Source organism: Larus michahellis, chromosome 2 (assembly GCF_964199755.1).
Source record: "Larus michahellis chromosome 2, bLarMic1.1, whole genome shotgun sequence".
NCBI classification, from domain to species: Eukaryota; Metazoa; Chordata; class Aves; order Charadriiformes; family Laridae; genus Larus; species Larus michahellis.
Genome location: NC_133897.1, coordinates 82,537,646 through 82,557,078, shown reverse-complemented (window position 1 = coordinate 82,557,078; position 19,433 = coordinate 82,537,646). Strand labels below are relative to the sequence as shown.

General features: G+C 39.1%; 1 long non-coding RNA gene across 2 annotated transcripts in view; it reads right to left on the bottom strand.

Annotated features, from left to right (window-relative positions):
• Nucleotides 1-19,433, bottom strand: part of LOC141739256 (uncharacterized) — a 116,909-nt gene that overhangs the window by 44,679 nt on the left and 52,797 nt on the right. The window contains exon 3 of one of the 2 annotated variants that reach the window (XR_012585634.1): nt 6,230-6,347. The exons of the other annotated variant lie outside the window; for it this stretch is intronic. This is a non-coding gene — a long non-coding RNA (uncharacterized LOC141739256). The remainder of the gene's footprint in view (nt 1-6,229; nt 6,348-19,433) is intronic. 2 annotated transcript variants of the gene reach the window in all.

Below are 19,433 nucleotides of genomic sequence, written 5' to 3'. Positions count from 1 at the left end.
AATTTCAATACCATTATTACCTAAAGGAAAGCAAGCAGTTATTTTGACAGTTAAAATTTTCTGAGTTATGCATTTTGAAATTTGATTAACTTAAAGAAAAAGTAGTGTCATAAAAAAGTGCAGATTAATCAATGGTTAAAATGTAATACATTTTCAAACCTGAAGCCTTGATTAGGCATTTTTATGCCTATTATCGTGAATAGGCCATTGTTCAGTAGGCCATTATATAGTATTTCATTTGATACATAGCATTATATAGAATATGTTAATGTCATAGTATATGCTGGGTTAAGACTCTGTGTATTTATTTGAATATACTCATCAGCATATTTACTAACATCAGGTCTCGTATTTCCCCCATTTTTGGAAATATGCAGGACTCTGGCTTTCCATTCTTGGGAATGAGCTGAGCGCTCTATCCTGTTAGTTGTTTCTCTTCAACAGGCTGGTCACATCAGGGCAATTATGGCAGAAGTATCTGTCTGTCATTTTCTGGAGCAATGTCCTTGAATATGAGGTTTAATAATACTATAAGCAGTAGCTAGAAAGAAGGAGACTGTGAAAGGATGGACGTACAAACACAATGAGGGTCTTCCATCTGGAAATATTTATTCCAGCTCTTCAGTAATAACAGTTAGGAGTTGTTTGCAGGCTGGCTTCTGAAAATAACTATGTAATTTTGTTTATTTTAATAGGGCTACTGAAATCAGGTACTACTCAGAGTGAATCAGGACATAGTCTGGGCCTAGGCAGAGTGATATACATAAAAAGGTTGTAGAAAATACCATTTCTCACATAAGATTTCATCACCTCACACAAAAAAAAGCTGACATGGGGTAGATACCATGGGGCAGATTCTGACCATCTCAAGGATCCATATATAAGCCTCACAATGCCTGAAAGGTAGGTACTTTGTTTCTAAACAGTGACTTAGAACATAAGATAGACCCATGGGCTTCCTAGGCTTGGTCAACAGAGAGGGAAGCACCTCTGAGGAGCAATTCAGAGGTCCTAACTGAAGCACCTATCTCTCATTGACTGTATGCCTCCATAGGTCTACTTATTATAGATTATTAGGAAATGTGTGCTCTCAGATATGCACTGATTGGGAAGCCAGCTGATGAGGGACCCTTGGCGTCATGCTGTCCTTTACCCTCTCATCGAGCTGGGATTCAGGACTCCTGAATCTCTTCTGAAGTGCAGCCTCTGCTCATGAGATACCGTGGGTCAACATCCGATATGGTTGCACAATAATTAGTGCATTTACTTGAGAATTAGAAATTCTTGAACTTCAGGTCAAGAAACTTTAGAACTTCAGAAGCTTTAGATTTTAATGAGAGGGAACTGGAATGGATGAGGTGGTGGGGAAGCAGAGGAATGGTTGTATCCAGACTTCAGTTTTCCAGTATACCACTCTCTACACCTTACAAGAATAGCCAGGGAAAACCCCATTTTCCTGCTGAGGTTTGCTGTTCTGCACATAAGGATGCACAGTTTATGTAGCTCAGGAAAGCAAGAAAGAAAAGATGTGATTCTGTAAACTACTGATTAGGAGGATCCCAGGCTACTTCAGTCACATTTTATTCATTTTTTCTTAAATAGAATATGTTTAATCAATTCTCAGACTCCAGGATAAGCCCTCACAGGGGAGGTCCTTCCCTCACACATCTAGAATGAGGCCTTCTTTTATATCTTATCTCTTTCTTCCTCTGTCTTTGGCCTACTAATTCTTGTGCACTTTGATTTTTTGTCATCCTGGAGCAGCTTTTTGGATGGTTTTGAGGGGGTTGGGGTTTAGGACTTTTTTGCCTTTGTTTTTTTTTTGTTTGTTTGATTTTTTTTTCTTTTTTTCCTTCATTTTGGGGAAAAAATCTAGCTCTGTGCATCTTTAAGGAGAAATTGTTTCCTTTTTGATTTGGCAGTTAAATTTTAGTTAAGATGAGATAATGTTGACATCTATCTGGGAAAAAAACAACAACAAACAGTGACATTTTTTGCTGTCTTCAAGGAGACTTGAATCTGTAACAACTTTAGAATATATAAAAGATGTATAAAAGCTGTAGAATACATAAATCAAACAAGGCATCTGGTGACCAGTTCACCGGAACAGGTATTTTTTCCTCTCTTAAGTTGTGTGGAATTTTTCTGACAATAAAGTCTTAACCATTCCGGAAAGAATGCTTAATACATAGAACTGTGAAATGCAAATTCTGCGCAGCTACCTCAGAGAAAGGCATGTCATTTCATAAATATTAAAAACTAAATGGCAGTACCCAATTAAAATTAAACTGAACATACACATAGGCATATCCTTGAAACAGAGGTAAAAATGCAGTATTGCAAGAAAAATATGCTGTATTAATACATCTTCTCTTGTAATCTTGACTTTACTGCAATGTAGAGTTTGCCTGAAAATCAATCTGTTTGGCATTTTTATTACCATTGTGCAAATGGAAAGAGAGTAAATGAACCATTTTCTGCCTTTACTTTCTGTGTAGAGTAATGCTTCAGTTTTCCATTTGGCTGCAGTCTACTTTATTTTTTTTTTTTTTTTTTAGATCACTCAAATGCTTAGTCCTTGGTATCTTGGAGATTCTAATTATTAGTTACGGCAGGTTTCCATTTTATGTCCCTGTAAACCTTCCTACTGAGGCACAAAAACTACCAAGAGCTGAGCTGCTGTAAATAAAATTTAGTTTAAAAGGTTAGTAAACACACTGTAATGAAACACCCTATGGCAGTTAAGGAATGCTGATGTGGCATCAAGGAAGGCAGAATGTGCCTACCTGGTAGAGGGCATAAACAATTGCTACATTGCACATCCTTTTCCTTACAATTATTTGGACTGAAGATTAAGACATCTGAAGGGAAAATGGAAAGAACAAAATGCATATGATATGATTGATGGGGTTTTTTGTACATGTTCAAGTTTAGAGCAGCATCTATATTTAGCTATTGCGATCTAGTTTGGGTGGAATGGTATTTAAACTTTTTTGTGTGAACATGAAATCATGATCCATCCCCTGCCCACGATGTCTGAAACAGACAAAAAGCTTAATTGGGTGTGGCAAAATTGTTCCCAATCCATCTGGACAAACCAAATGAATATTTTCCTTCCAGACATATTAAGGGAAATAAGCTAATAATATTCATCTTTTAATACAGATGAAAATTATCAGGTGATGGAGTTTTGTTCAGAGGATGTATGTTTGCATTAAAATAAGCATTTTCAAAAAATAATTCACAGAACAGTAATCATTCCTGAGTGTTAGTGTGTATTCACTGGCTTCAAACTTTTTATGCTCCAAAAAGTAGTAATTTAGGAAGGAGTGAATGAGAGTCGTAGGAGGCATAAAAGCCTTAACAGAATTGTTCTTGTATGCTTCAGTGCGGCATTTCAACTCAGCTATGCCTTCCTTGCATAATATAATAATATTATACTCTACAATAAGAATAAAAAAAATAATAAAGATAATAATCAGAAATAAGCATAGCATCACAGAATAATTTGGTTTGGAAGGGGACCCTGCAGGTCATCTAGTCCAAATGCCCTGCTTGAAGCAAATCCAGTTAGGGCAGTTGCTCAGCACCTTGTCCAGTTGGATTGCAGCTATCTCCGAGGATACAGACTCCACAGCCTCTGTGCGCAGCCTGTTCCAGCATCTGATGATCCTCTTAATGGAATTTTTTTCCTTATATCTAAACAGAATTTCTCACGGTCCACCTTGTATCCACTGCTTCTTGTCTTATCACTTTTCACCTTCAAGAAGAGTCTGGCTCCATCTTCTCTTTACTCTTCCATTAGGGGCTTTTTTTTTGTAGGCAGGAGTACGATCTGTCTTTAACCTTCTTTCAGCCTCTCCTCGCATAGAACCATAGAATCATAGAATGGTTTGGGTTGGAAGGGACCTTAAAGATCATCTACTTCCAACCCCCCTGCCATCGGCATGCCTTGTGCTCCTTCCGTCAGCCACCTTCATGGCCCAGAGCCGCTCTAGTATTTCCGCTTCTTACTGGGGAGCCCAGACTTGGACCTATCACTCCAGTTGCGTCTCATCAGAGTTAAGCAGATGGGAAGGATTATCTCTCGGCCTGTTGGCAACCCACAATGCTATCGGCCTTCTCCACTGCAAGGACACGTTGCTGTCTAATGGTCAACTTTTGTTGTCGGCATGGACCTCCAGCTCTTTCCAAGCCGCTTTCCAGCTGATTGGCTGCCAGCGTACACTGCTGCATGTGGTTATTCCTCCCAGGTGCAGAACTTGGTACTTCCCTTTGCTGAATGTTATGAGATTCAAGTGTTCATTTAAGAGTTTTGGTTTAGTACAGAATATAGCACTAGAGTTATCCAACATGCTGTTATTAGCGTCTGCCATAATTTTTGTCAATGATAACTACATACAGACTTAACTGGGCGTTACAGACTTAACGAGACTGACCGTCTCGTTCTCAGTCATTTGTATGCAACTCTTTTGAAAATACACATGCTCTAAGTTTTGTGCTTTTTTTCCCCTGTATGAAATGAAATCTCAGGAGATCGTAAAAAGATAAGGGGAATTTATAATATATGTGTAAAGAACTCATGATTTCTATAATTTCAAAACCAAAAAAACTTATTAAGGAGATCAGATGAATTAAAAAAGACCACAGAAAACATTTGGGCATCTTTGTAGCATGGACTCTGCACCACCACAGTCCTCCATGGGCTGCAGGGGGACAACCTCTGTCACCATGGTCGTCACCACAGGCTGCAGGGGAATCTCTGCTCCAGCACCGCCTCCCCATCCTTCTTCCCTGACATTGGTGTCTGTATAGTTGTTTCTCTCACATTTGCTCACTCCTCTCTCACATCTGCTGCACAGCACCTTTTAACTTTTCTTAAATATGTTATCACAGAGGCCTCACCAGCGTCACTGATTGGCTCAGCTTTGGAGAGCAGTGGGTCCATCTTGGAGCCAGCTGAAACTGGCTCTGTCTGACACGGGAGCAACTTCTGGTGTCTCCTCACAGAAGTCACCCTTGCACCCTTCCCCAACCCCTTCTACCAAAAACCTTGCCACATAAACCCAATACAGCCACACGGGCACATTGCTGCCTCATGTTCCACTTTGTGTCCACCAGGACTCTTCAGGTCCTTTACTGCCAAGCTGCTTTCCAGCTGGTTGGCCCCCAGCATATATTGGTGCATGGAGTTGTTCCTCCCCAGGACTTTACACTGCCCCTTGTTGAACTCCATGAAGTTACTGTTAGCCTATTTCTCCAACCTTTTGAGGTCCTTCTGGATGGCAGCACCACCCTCTGCAGCACCGGTAACTCCTTCCAGTTTTGCAACGTCAGCAAACTTGCTGAAGGTACGCTCTGCCCTATCATCGAGATCATTAATGAAGAACTACCCTGCTAGTTACTGGAAATCCTATGAAGCAAAAAGTACTGAGAAGTTTCCAGAATGTTCCTCTCTGCCTTCCAGATGAGGGCTGGTATACTTACTGTCATACAACCTTTATATTTAGACATAGCTTTGAAGTTTTGTTTTAAAATTATTTTGACTGAGACCACTGAATATAAAACACATATTTGAAATATGCATGTTGTGAAAGCTAGAAATTCTAAGGTGACTGTACCGCAATAACTTTGGTATTTTCTTATTTTTAATATTTTATTTCAGTCTATTGATTTCCTTCTTTTATCATAGGTTTTATTTTATTAGGTAAGCACACACACACATAGAAGGGTACAAGCTTACTTCCTTCACTTGAGATTTCTGAATTTCTGATATATTCATCTTTTAATGTTTTGCAGGGTATATATAAACGTCACAGCATGTAACAACGTAGGATACATAGGATACAACAGGAATGTACCTGAAACTACGTACATTTTTATAGTTAACAATGATTATATAAATATCCTGTTGGTAGCTTTTGAATACTAAAGAAATTTAACATTTTTATTTTTACCACTGAAAGCCCCCAACATTTTCGGTGCTTTTTTTTCGTACAAAACAATTCCTGCGTATGCCCTTGTCATATGAGGTTAAGTACTTTAAAGGCAACAGTTGAAGATAGTGTTTATATGTCCTCATTTCTAACCTTAAGAAAAATTAGATCTAAAAGTTCTACTTGAATTTAGGAACTCAAGAGCATTTCTCCAATGAATTAACCATTAAGCCATTTAATTTCCAAACTAGCTGTCTTCCTTGGAGCAAATTATTCCCATTCTATTTATTTACCTTTATTTATCTTGCTGATTGCGCACTCTTTACAACTGCTATCATAAGTTGCCGCAGTTTTCGTTCCTGAGATGAGGTGGAATCTTCTCCTATGTTTTCGTTGTCGGTTGCGGCTGCCCTACAAAACGGGGGAAGAGGACGCCGTAGCGTCACAGAAGGTCACAAATGAACTCCAGGCAAATATTTACACATTTTGCTTAACTGGCATTCCGAGCTGAACACTTCAGTGACTTAAATAAAGTGATATGGCTTTGCACATAACTTTTTCCTTTATTGTTTGCAATACCTAATTGCTTCAGAAAAATGAAGGAACTAAAAGAGAGAAGATGATTAAAGATTTTTAAATTCTTTTGGGAAATGAAACTAGCAAGCAAAAAGGTCACGCTTCAGGATCTTGTCTCCAACAGACCATGAAACAAGGCTAAAATTTACTCTGTTTCCAGAAAACAAAACCAAACCAAACAACAACAACAAAAAACACAAAAGAAAACAAACCAAAAAAAAAAAAAACCACCCAAGAAGAAAATTATGGTCAGGGTCAGAAGCTAAAAATGTCAGCAAATACAAGGAGATAAATACAACTACTCCGAGGAGCACTTCCCAAGGGGAGAGCTGGAGTTGGTGTCATGGTGGGACCAGAAGAGATGTGAAAATAACAAATTGAAGTTGCCTTCAGAGGTAGGCAAAGACAAACAGCTCAAAGCCCAGATGCTGTATGTTTGTCGATACGTAAGAGGTGTCCTGCACTTTACTGAGTTAATGGAGAGTCTCTGAAAGAGCTTATGGAGCTACTCAGCCTTCTGCTTCATCATACATACGCAACCAAAATCTCTGACCAGTGATTCAATACAAACCTACATCTACCTTAAGTGGCTGTATTTTACCTGTCAGTATGACAAGAACATGTTCACTTTTTTCCTGTTCTATTTGTCTTGCATTTCATATCCCTTCTGAAGAAAAAGAACAGTAGCATAAACCTTCCTTTCACTTTCAATATTTAATCTTTATGTTTAGACCATGCTTTTCCAAATATTGAATGTGATATATGTTTGTGCCTCAGAAACATTATATATAATTATATATATCATTATACTTGATATGATAAACCGGGTACTCTGAAAGTAATAATCCTTGGTAGCTTTTATTGGCCTATGTCTTCATGATTTTAACTCTTGTATCCAGAATTATACCGTTTGAAAGGCAATATTTTAAAGCGGAGATAGCAAATACACTTTCTGATCTCTCCTGCTCTCAAGAATGGCTTAGTTCTTCTATAAATGATTGATAAAATTTAAATTACACAGAAATGCTGTATATTATAAAGACATATTGCAAGCCTCAGCCCATGTACTCGAGGAAGGAAGTCTGTTACCTCTCAGGCAAGGTGGGGGAGAAGATCTAAATTTCCTAGAAAGAAAAAGCTGCAGGTAGTCAAGTTGAACTACATGAAAGAGGGATAACTTGTTGTATATCCAATATAGCAAAATTCCATGCCTAAATAAAGGCCTGGCTTAGTTGCACGTAAGCTATGAAAATGCTTTAAAAATCTTTTCTTTTGTAACTGTTACTTATTTTCTATAAGATGTCTTCAATTTATTTATTAGAAGCTACATGCGTACCTATTCGTATAAGGAAAACCATTAATTTTACACTCAGAAAAAGGCAGATGGTCATTTTGCGATTGGCATTAACGCAGGGATTTACACGTGCAGCAGATGTACCAGGAATGGCACAAAATACCATTCAGCGTGTTTCTTCCCGTAGTTAAAAGGTAACTAGCGCAGTGCCTGCTGCTAATAAAGGACATAGGGTTTGCTGAACCAAGTTCAGATTCATGAACTACTTCACGCGTACCATGCAGCAGTGTCACAAACCAGTGTACTGAATGGTGGCCAATGTCCTGAAAAATAAGAATGTATTTTTATTGAGTGGGATTATGCTTTCCCACAGAAGCCAAGGATTGTCCTGTTTCAGCTTTGTAATCCTCCTTCCCCCCTGCCCCCGCCCCACGCTCACCGGGAACTGTTTTTCAAACATGACAAGAACGGTACATTTTCCCCTACAGATCTCACTGCTCTTAGTGTGAAAGTAATTTCTACTTTAAATGTAAATTCAGCTCTGTGGCCGCCTGTTGTTGGAGAGATATTCTGGGAACATTTACTTACGGTAACATCAATTACTTTTACTTGAATCAATTGAGTAATTTAGGTGCAGGCTGTACCTGAATGTAATCTCTCTGGGAATTATAAGACCCTTCACTTTCCTCAAAATATCCTCTCCCGTCTTTTATTCTTTCCATGCATTGAGGAGCTGAGTAGGGAATCAACAGAGACAAGACCTAAGGGAAATACACCTGCATGGCGCATCTGATAGGTCTGTTGAGGAAACTGATAACTGTCGGTTGCCATCTGACAGAAGATGACAGACCTTTTGGTTTTTGTTTTCCTCTGTGTGTGTGCTTTTAGTTTTGTTTCATTTTGTTTGTTTGTTTGTTTGTTTGGGGTTCCTTTAAATTTCAAATCTTAACGTAAAGATTTAAGCTAGAGAAACGATCACGACAGGCTCACAGCTTTCCCCTTCTCTCGTTTCCTGCGTGGCATAGCAACACGATGGCCCTTGCCAGGGGGATTCAGACAAAACGGTACATGACTTAGATTTCAGTCTCGTAGCAGCCAGACAAGCAGGATGAGTTGGCATTCTTCTTACTTTTCTCCTTTGTCTTGGGACATCTAGCCTGGCAGCACGCAGGCTGTCATGTGCCCCAGGAGCAGCAGCAGCGGGACGACCCCTCTCCCAGCTCGCCGCAGAGGCAAGGCAGCTCTGCAGTAGGCGGAAGGAGACGTTACATGGATACCACCAGGAATGAAGCTTGCCGGCTGTTCCTGTACGTGAGGGGAGTAAAACATCTGTCCAGTCCGACTGATTACAAACAGCAGCCCGGCTGGGGTTCTGCCTTCGTTCTCCCCACTGCTGACTATGCAAAGTGGAGGAGATGTGTCCCTGCACTCACTTTGGTTTGGGAGCTGCTGGCTGCCACTGCCGGATGCCTCCAGGGGCTTCTCTGAACCGCCTCCACCCTGTTTCCTACTGAGAAAGAGCCACCACATCCTCCGCTCACGTACCTGCCCCATCGGACATGTCCCTGCTCCTCTCTGGCTCTCTCTTCCAACTAATGCTGCTTTGCTTTGTTTTTATCTTATATCAAGGTCTGATACATATTGTTATGATGCTAATCTTGCCTTGGTGGAGTTTAAACCTCCTAATTTTCTTTTATGAACAACCGAGTGTATATTCGGTTTTTGTCTGCAGTTAATATTGCACAGGATAAATGTCTGCTAACGTTTCACATGGAAAATTATGTTATCTTTCCAGTCCTATGCACTATAAAAGAATATGTTTGCTTCCACATGATTTTTTTTTTTAAACTGAGTTTAATTTGTTAACGATTGAAAGATTATTCATCACTGGGAATAGCTTTTTATGCTAATAAAATTATGGCAAAAATGTTTAGCAAACTTGTTACCCATAATGCATCAGTTAAATTCAGACACCGAATGAAGCGGATTTCTCTTCGTCTCCATTGCTCTGAGCAGCCATTGGAAAATACATAGCACCAGGAGTAAAACTAGGACAAAATCCAAGGCAGTGGGAATGGTGTGCTTACAACCCTTATCAAGGTTCAAGTTTCCCAGGGATATATAAAAAAATTGTATCATCTGCACCAAATGAATGCTGGCAAAGACTGACAGGTGGAAAGTACCTACTGCTAGTTCTGAGGCACTTCACGCTTCTAATAGTTTTCAGTTAATGTGAGCAGGGGAGGGCAACTGTGATACTAAAAAAAATAAAAAAGAAAAAGTGTGTCACTGCATACCGTAAAAAAAGACAGAGGAGAGATGTTTTTAAACAAAATACAAAGGGAAAAAGTTTAAAAGAGGTTCTAACCGATACGAATCCACAGCCAACCCAATTTTGCAAGTTTGCTGTGTGGAGTGTGGCTTGGTGAAGACAGAGAGAAATGAAAACCTGAAAAGAGGGATGTGACAGAGATGTAGACTAAGGACACACAGATTATATCACTTGCAAAACCTGCAAGTGTTTGCAGACATGCAGAGCATACAGAAAGAATGGAAGCTGTCCCTGTTTTTCCAGAGGGAGGACTGGGCAAAGTTGCAGTAGCAGTGAATGAAAAATTTACCAAAATTAAATGGAACATTAATTAAAAATTGAACATAAATTGGTGAGGTAAAATAATGATGTTGAAGGAAAAGCAGAAGACAATAGAAAGTAAATGAATGAAACTTTGGGCTTGCCAGGGTGATCTTCTTCCTGCTGAGCAAGGATAGGAATTAACGGAATGTCTAACATAAGAAGGCATTATTTATGATTTCAGTGAAATGGAATTTTATCTTGTAAAATTAAAGAATTCCAAATAAATTGTGCTCTCTGAAAATCAGAAGCTCAAAGCGACTGAGGAAAAACTTTAATTCCCTTTCAATTTTTCAGGTCTCCAGGAGTTAGGAGTATAAGAAGCCCAAAAATCATACGCTTGTTAAACTTTTTAGGCAGATACTGAAGCGAAGCTGCTGGAGGACATTCTTCAGCAGTTACAGTTCAAACAGAAGAGCCAAGAGAGTGAATACACTCCCTAGATATTGTGGCTCTTATCCAACAATACTGTGGAAGATGTGGGAGGAAACCAGGTTTCCTCAGTCAAATTCCAGAGCTGTACGTACCAAAATTCCCCCAAACGAGAACTCGTATCTTGTATCTTAATCTACTGAATCCCTGAAACTGCCTGAAAAGCAAGAACGTCCCTTTTGTCTCTCATAAATAGTATCTTTAATTTTATTGCACGTGCTTTGCTAGCTGTCAGTGTTGTACTTAATCATGTCAAAGTCGTAGCATATTATATGGTTTTTGTATTTTGTATTTCTGTGTCTAGACATGCTCCATTGAATTTCATTTTGTATTAATTGATTTACCATGACAAGACTCCTCATGAAACGATTAAGCATACTGCTGTGTATCATAAATATGAAGTGACAAGTCAGAGAAGTGGCACGTCACATCAATAGCATATACATGCATTTGCCAAATAACCAGTCTGGCTACGAGAAGATAGATCCTTTCAAATATTTTCATATCTGTTGCTCCACAGGCACTGAAAATTTCCTGTCAGAAATGACCTGTGATGTAGCTCAATCACCAGCGCTCCTGCCCGTCAAAAAGAATGATGATTATGATGAAGAACTGTGAATAAGAAATTATAACGGGAAGTTATTCAGAATGACCCCACTTAAACGTATCCTGATGTCTCAACATGTGTCTTGCCATAGGCAGTGTTTAGAAATTCAGGGGAAAAGCAATAAGAGAGAAGAACTTTTTTTGATGTTGTTTTGTTTTTTTTTTTAAATTGGAGAAAATGTAATAGGAAGCAGGCTGTGAGGCTGCTGCAGATCTGTACCTATCACCACGTGTACCCATCCACATGTAGACGTGAGTGATGAGCTAGCTGTGTAAGAAGACTTCATGGAGACTAGCGCATTAATTCTGCACGCAGCCGTAAAAGTAAATCCAGCACATAACGGCATTTACAGTTTAGAAAAAATACTGTCATGAATGAAAAATCAATTACATACTTGAGCTTGAGAAAAGTAAAATTATTAAATATATCTGCTTTTGTTCTCATTTTATTGTGTTCTACATCATTATTTTGTTCACTTTGATAATTTTTATTAGTTTATCTACTCGTTATCCTTATGTTTAAAAACATGGAAATAAACAGGTCTCTTACTGAAAAATAAATCTGTCAGAAACATAATTTACTTCTTTATATATGTATATGCAGTTATTTAATGACTAAGCCTTCTAACAAGAAAGGTACCACAATAGGCCTTAGTGTCTGTTTTGACAACTCAAAAGTGTCTTTTGAGTCTACCAACTAACCAGAGAAGTCCAAAGTCATCATAGAGGACTTGAAAAATAACTGAATTTTGCAGCAGAGGACTGGAATAAAGATTTTGTTAGTAAGAGCATGATCATTGGTTAATGAGCACATTCACCGTCAAGCAAATTACAGCAATCAAATCACCTCCACAACAATATGCACACTCTGGTTTCTTCAAAATTTTATTTCAACATGGTGCATGGTCTGGATCAGGTTGAAAACCGGTCGTCTCTCTTAAAAAATGTGCGGAACCTCTGTATAATTCCTGGTTTTGTTGTGGACGTGTGTGTGTGTTTTTATTTATTTATTTAAATTCCTTTGGGGTTAGGGTTTTGTGCAGAAAATAAGTTATCCCTCCCTCCTCTCTGCCCTGAAAGCTTTCTTTGCTCTGCGCACTTTGAAGTCTGCCGGGCTGGATCTTCCAAGCTTCATTTAGTCACCAGCCCTGAAAGTTTACAGTGGCTATTGGTGCACTTCAGACGCAGAAGAAGATGATAGATTTTATTCGCTCTTAAAAATAATATTATTCTCCATAATAGTAAAATCTTTGGTAGAAGCCATTTGTATCTCCTTATGCCATCAGTAATAGTTTATAGCTATAATAATTTTGCTTTCACATAGTGCAAAGCCCTGCTGGGGGAATGGGATTTTGTAATGAAATAATATGTCAATAAGCAAGAATTACACTTCAGGAGGGGGAAAAAAAAATACCACAAAAAAATCTCAACAGCTCTCCGCCACTCCTCCAAAAAGCCCTCATCCCAAAACAACAACAACAACAACAAAACAAACAACCAAAACCCTTGAACTTACTAGGCATATCATTGTAGGCAGACTTCAGCTGCAGATGAAAAAAATATTTCAGAGACACAGAAATTGGGGGTATGGACTCTAAAAACTTCAAATAAAACAACTGGTTTCTGAGAAGCCAAATATTTCTTACAAAGATTAATTCTGTCTGAAAAAAGCTTAGCTTCCTACCTCAGTAAGACTAGAAGACTTGGAAACACTGCAGACTTAAGCCTCGAAAAATCAAATGAAGATTTCTAAGCTATATTTTCTTACCCCTGATTATAACCTCTGATCTGATTGCTTTGAACTGGCAAGGTAATATTATATAAAGAACAGACTTTATCAAACGTTTCAGGAACACAAGAAATCCTTCCCAGAGCACCAGACACCTATAACAGCAAGGGTTATTAACAAAGTAAAAAGACATCTAATAATAATGATAAAAATACATTCACTTCTATAAGCAGTAAGACGTGTACAAGGACCACACTGCCAATATGCTGCTGACTTCCAGCAGAGAATACAATACAAAGGGAAATGTAATATATCTAACTTATCTGGACTTCCGAAAAGTATCTGATATGATTCCTCGTAGGAAATTATTAGTTAAATTGGGGGTTAGCAAAAGAATTCTAAAATGCGGAATAAGCTCGGGAGAGTCAGGTTGTGGTAAAAGGGTAACTGTCTGGCCAGCAAGCAGTGACCAGGACAAATCCTGAAGTTTTGGCCTTGAAACTTCTCATTTTTAGTATTTGCGTTAATGGCCATGGCACAGAAAAATAATCAGACTAATGAAATATGCTGACAACACGTGGCTGGGATGCCCCCTCCAGTGGGAAAAGGGGATGAGAAAAACCACATAGAAAGAACTAAATGACCTTGAAGACTGAAGTGATGCAGGCGGGATGGCATTCAATAGTGTAACGTGGAAGACTGTGTGCACATGCACAAAGAAGAAACACTGCGGCTAAAGCTCAGAGCTCATCAATTACAAGTGGCAGAGAATGAAGAAAACCCATGAACAATCCTTGGCAATAGCATAATTACAAATCTGAAACATGGTGCAATTGTAATTGTATAGAGATATATATACATATGCACATATGTATGTATTTTACTTATCTATAAAATATATGTGTGTGTATATATGTAAAATTATATACAGGAGTGAATCAGGTGGCATGTTTCAAGCATAACAGGAAAATACTGATCCCGTTGTGCAAGATACTGGTAAAAATCAGTACGAACTAGTGCATACATGCAACTTCCAAATCATTGTCGACTGACACACTCACCATCTCCAACCCGTAAAATATTTGCAGTATTATCAGTATAACCACATACGCTGCTGAGTTCTTGTGTTGCTGTTCAAATTAGGACTGCAGACCTCGGAATACAGGCTGATGTAATTTTGGTATATAGTGATGATCATTTTTTAGCAAAAAAAAATAATTCAAACTCATAAGGATACAGAGGAAAGCCAGTAAGATCATCAGGGAATAAGGAAGCTATCGTATGAAAATTAGTAAGCAACACAAAGACTGAAGAGACTAAATCTAATAAATAGATTGGGGCACTAAAACTCCAGGGAGAGAGAACTACTTAAGCTAAAGAACAACACTGATACACATCAAATGGGAATAAATTGGCCATAAGGAACTTAGGCTGATAATTGGAACATGATTTCCAGCCACAAGAGGAATAAATTCCTGTAAAAGTGTTCCATCAGGAAAAATGGAAGCAAAAAAAAACCCCACAAAGCACTTTAAAGTTGTAGTTTCACCAATGTATGGTGGAAGCTATCTGAGGGGGAAGCTTGGGGAGCAAGAGACTGAACCTCACCCAAGGCACTCTTCATTTTAGGTTATTTTGGAGTTCAGATCTTAAGGCTTAAGTGCTTACCCGTCTTTGCCTAAAGCCTGAACACTAGGATCCAGGTCTCCTGACATTACGTTTCCAAAATTGCTGCTTAACAGCACAAGACTTCAACGAGTCTTTTTGGATTCAGGCTGTAATCAATGAAAATAGGTTTTGCAAATGAGTCTGTCTAAGGTATCGTTGTTCTGGTGTTGTTCTGAGTTGATGCCGCCGGGAGTCAGCAGTTTGCCTCCCACCTTCTCGCACTTTTATACAACACCACGCTCACTAACATCCTTTACTCACCTGACACTTCACCACTTTATCAAATAATTATTTAAGCAGGAGAAAAACAACCCTCATCTCTAAATTAACTATTAACCAGGAATTAGCAAGATGATGCCTGCCCATGTTTATTTAAGGCCTATGACGATTAACACGTACTAATGGGTAAGAAATGTTAGTTACCGCTACGGAAGCGGTAGTTTCACTGAATGGAGCGTGGCTGGAAATACTGGCTAAAGGAGGTTTCGCCCTGGCTGGTCCTTTTTGCCCTTGCAACACATTGATTGTGTCTTCTACACAGGTGTGCCCGTGTAATGAAACTCTGCCTTCAGCCAGCTGTTTGCTGAGACAACAATTAGTTGCCAACCACTGATCAACATCTGGAAAACGTGTCAACTTTTACGAGGGCTCTAATGGCATTTATCACATTTATCAGGTGCTGCAAATGAGTAGCAACTCATAGGGGCTTTGCCACATGCCGTGTATTTCTTTGTATGCAGAGAACATTATAAATGCAGCCTTGGGTGTTGGCCCAGGTCACGCGTACAATGCTCAGACATCTTGTCTCCTTAGTTACGTATTTCATAGTTAACGTTACAGTAAAAGCATGTTTAAAGTTGCAATGGCAAGTGTTTAAAAAGGAGAAAGCACAGATACGATTTGGGCTCACTCTTTACTTGTGCAGCGTGACAGCGTATTTAACAATAGGTTCACCTACCTTTTCTGCATCTTTGTGTTTCATTCAGGGCTCGGGGCACTCTGTGCTCTGAAGATGAAATCAAGATATTTGCTCAGACCTTAAATATCCAGACTAACCCTAGCTCTCCGTTTGAAAAAAATGCTTAGCCGTAGTAGAGACAGACATGAAAACCTCTAGTTTTCTGTATGTGTAATTCTCTCCAGTATAATTTAATAGTTGATCCTTAACATAATTAAATCATGCAGGCACTCAAGTCTGGTAAAATGAGGTGACAAAAGCTACTTGCATGCTTAGAGACACATATGCTGGTAAGATTTGCTGAGCCCAGGGTCTAAAGTAATTTATCTACTCTGTTCAATGGGGCTGAAAGTCACGTATGAAATAAGGTTCAGGTTGTATAACAAAAACAGATTTCAGGATCGTATTTTTCCTTTGTTTCTGTTTTATTATATTTCAGCACCTAATTATATCTTCTATATCATTTACCTGGTGTTCAAATAGCAAACTGAATTACAGGTTTCTAAGTGATCCGATTTCTTAAAAGATTAAGTCACCAGCTGTATCAGTTGAACATGCATATCTAAAAAGAAATGTTTCTTGGTTTTTTTAATAGAAAATTGGTATATAAATTGAGTTATACTATAGAATTAAGCCACACCGTAATTTTCCTTATGCTTTTAATTTTAAACATTTCATAAAAAGAACACATTTACCATATGACCTAATTCATTTAGAAGATACTTCTTGAAAAAACGTCTACAGCAGCAACAGATGGAAAGAAGGAAAAGAACAACAAAATCCCATTTTGAATATCATGCAATTTGACAAAGAACCAGCTGCTATAAGCCGTGTCAACATCCAAAGTGTACTTTAAAATGAAACTCACTTCTATCCGTTAAATGAGGAATGCTTTAAGCAAAATTCATTGCCAATAAAAGTTCGTGGTACGTTCTCATTTATACCCATTCTACCTAAAAATTTCTATATTATCTGATGACGGTCAACACTTGTCGTGCTAGTAAGGACAGACAGCTGGAGGAGTGACGATACCTGCTTTCCCAAACAAGAAGAAGTTGTGTATACTGTATGTAATATAGACAAACACAACCAAAACTATAACCAGATTTCACCTCATGACTCCCTTTCTCTATGAGTGAATTAAAAAACGTGCTTCAGCTGCTTTTAAAAAATGGGGTTTTTTATTCTATTTATTATCCTTTTAATTCTTTTTAATAAGAAGAAATTGCTTTTCTTCACGCCAAAGGACACACCAAAGCTAATACACAACACATTGTTTTTGGCTTTACACTGGAGCCTGCTTGTCTGAATAAAGCAGTTTGCTCTCTTTCTGTTAGGTTTCATTTTGACATTCTTGGGCTCTGTCAGGATATTGAGAAGTTTGGCTAGAGGGAAATCACATTCGTTTTAAAATCGAGAATTATGTTATGCCCTTTAAAGTACGGCCCTGTACTGGGAGTTCTGTCCCAGAGGAAGCTCAGGAAACATAAAAGGCCTCTAATCAAAAAGCAAAGAGGAAGAGCTCTGCCTAAGCCTGGGAGAAAGACGTGATTGTTCTGTGTAGCAACCTGTCACCGGGCAGAAGCGGAGATTGCTGACAAATACACAAAGGCAGTCAGACGGCAAACACGCTAGGTTGGTTGCCCTTTACAGAAAGGATCACAAATCCACACTGCAGGTCAGTGACAGAGCTGGAAATGCAAGACAAAGTGTTTTGATTCTCGGCCTTAGGAACTATACGGCATTGATTCTTTTATCCCTCCTTGCCTGTTCTGCAGAAAATGGTCGTACCAGGATTGCATAGGGAAAGAAGGATGCTCCGCTTCCCTCGCGCATGTACTGCAGAATGGGATTTACCCTTAATTTTTTTACAAACTGACAACAGCAATCACGCAAGGATAAGCCTGCTTTCAGATCTTATTAGCAGTCCTGGGAGTCAAATGCAAAATCTAAAGGTTTCGCACCAAAGTGTGAAAAAAACCTAGTTTGGACCTCCATCCAAAACAAACGCAGAGAGAAACAAATCAGGCAGAACTGCTAATTTTTCAAGGATTATACTGAATGTGAAGAGAAAGAAAACTAAAAAAAAAAATCCCCCAAACTTTTATCAAGTTGTGACATGAGAATCCATCAGTAATTTTGGAAAATACAGCAAAATTGCATTGAGAGTATGCAAGGAGTAAATGATATCCTGAATGGTACCTTTGGTAGGCAGACAGAAATCCTCTGTGATTGTCCAAGCCTCATCACCATGGAAAACTGTCAGTGGAATGTAAGTCTTGGATGTAAGGAGATGCCACCTTTTTTCCCCAGTCATAGAAAACATCACCTGACAACCTCTCTATCGCAGCTCTTCGTAATTTCTTCTTCCTTCTACATCAGCTACTGACTGACTGCAACGTACCGTCCCAACACTGCGCTTCTGAAGGGATGCACAGATGCAAAACTAGCCGAAAACGTTCAGAGAAACAACCGCTATAAAAGATGTCACTTTATTAAAGGACAAAAATGTTGCATTTGAAATACCTCCAATTTAACTTACTACTCACGGCAAATCAGAAGTCGGGGTTCCTGCAGAATCCCTCTCCCAAACCTGCCGACCAAACTGCCCCTACTGCAATGCCTTTAGCACTTCCAGGGCCTGGGGGCTATCTCGGGCAGCCCTGCCCTGCATTCTTTGGGTGGAGATAACTGTACTTTCATCTTAGAGCAACGCCCACACGATCTCAATGCCACAGGGTGAGGGGCGCACGTTTGCAACAGTCTCGCCTCTCAGCTTTGCCATGGGCTTAGAAGAACTGGGAGAGTCACCAAGAACTAAAGTTATCAGGGTGTTCGGGCTCTTTTTTACAGAAACTGGGAGCTGGAGCCTGTGAGGCCTGGGCTAGGCTTAAGGTCTGGGAATCTGTCTACATACCCTTCCAAACAGCATTTCCCTGCGGAGTTTCTATAGCTTAATTAGTCACTAGCCTCATGTTACTCAAGAAACCAAAAAAACCCAATAGATTTGATCTACAGACTGGAGGCAGGTATTTTATTGTCGCTGTTTTCCAAAAATTCTGTTTAGTGAGAAATTTTTTAAAGTTGTTTCCTGAACACTTATTTGCTTGCTGGAATAGCCATTCAAATTATGTGAAACTGAAGTATTTCACCAAATCCAGTATGGGTAACCAAGGTATTTGGTACATCAGGGGAAGTTAAAGGAAAAGAAAGGATTACTGCAGAACAGAAATGTGGTGAAAACTCAGCGTTAGTGGAAAAACATAAATGCGTCTCTGCTCCATCCTTTTTAGTTGCAAACACAGCGTCACCCTCTAAGTCAGCTCGCAAACTCTCTTACTTAGAGAAGTTAGTGACTTTTCCTGACAAGGACAAGTGAGACAGTACCAGTGGGATTCTTTCAAAGACGTGAAATCTCCCTTTACTAGGGGTACTTGGGGGATTCATTATCAACTTCATGCCTTTCCTCTAACAACACTCTTCCTTCAGGGGAGGGAATCGTCAATGTGTTGTTGAAACTATGGCAGGTCCCTCAGTGACTGATTCTATGTAAGTGCCATGTACTCCCAGTCACTAATTGAAATATCATTTTAACCAAGTCT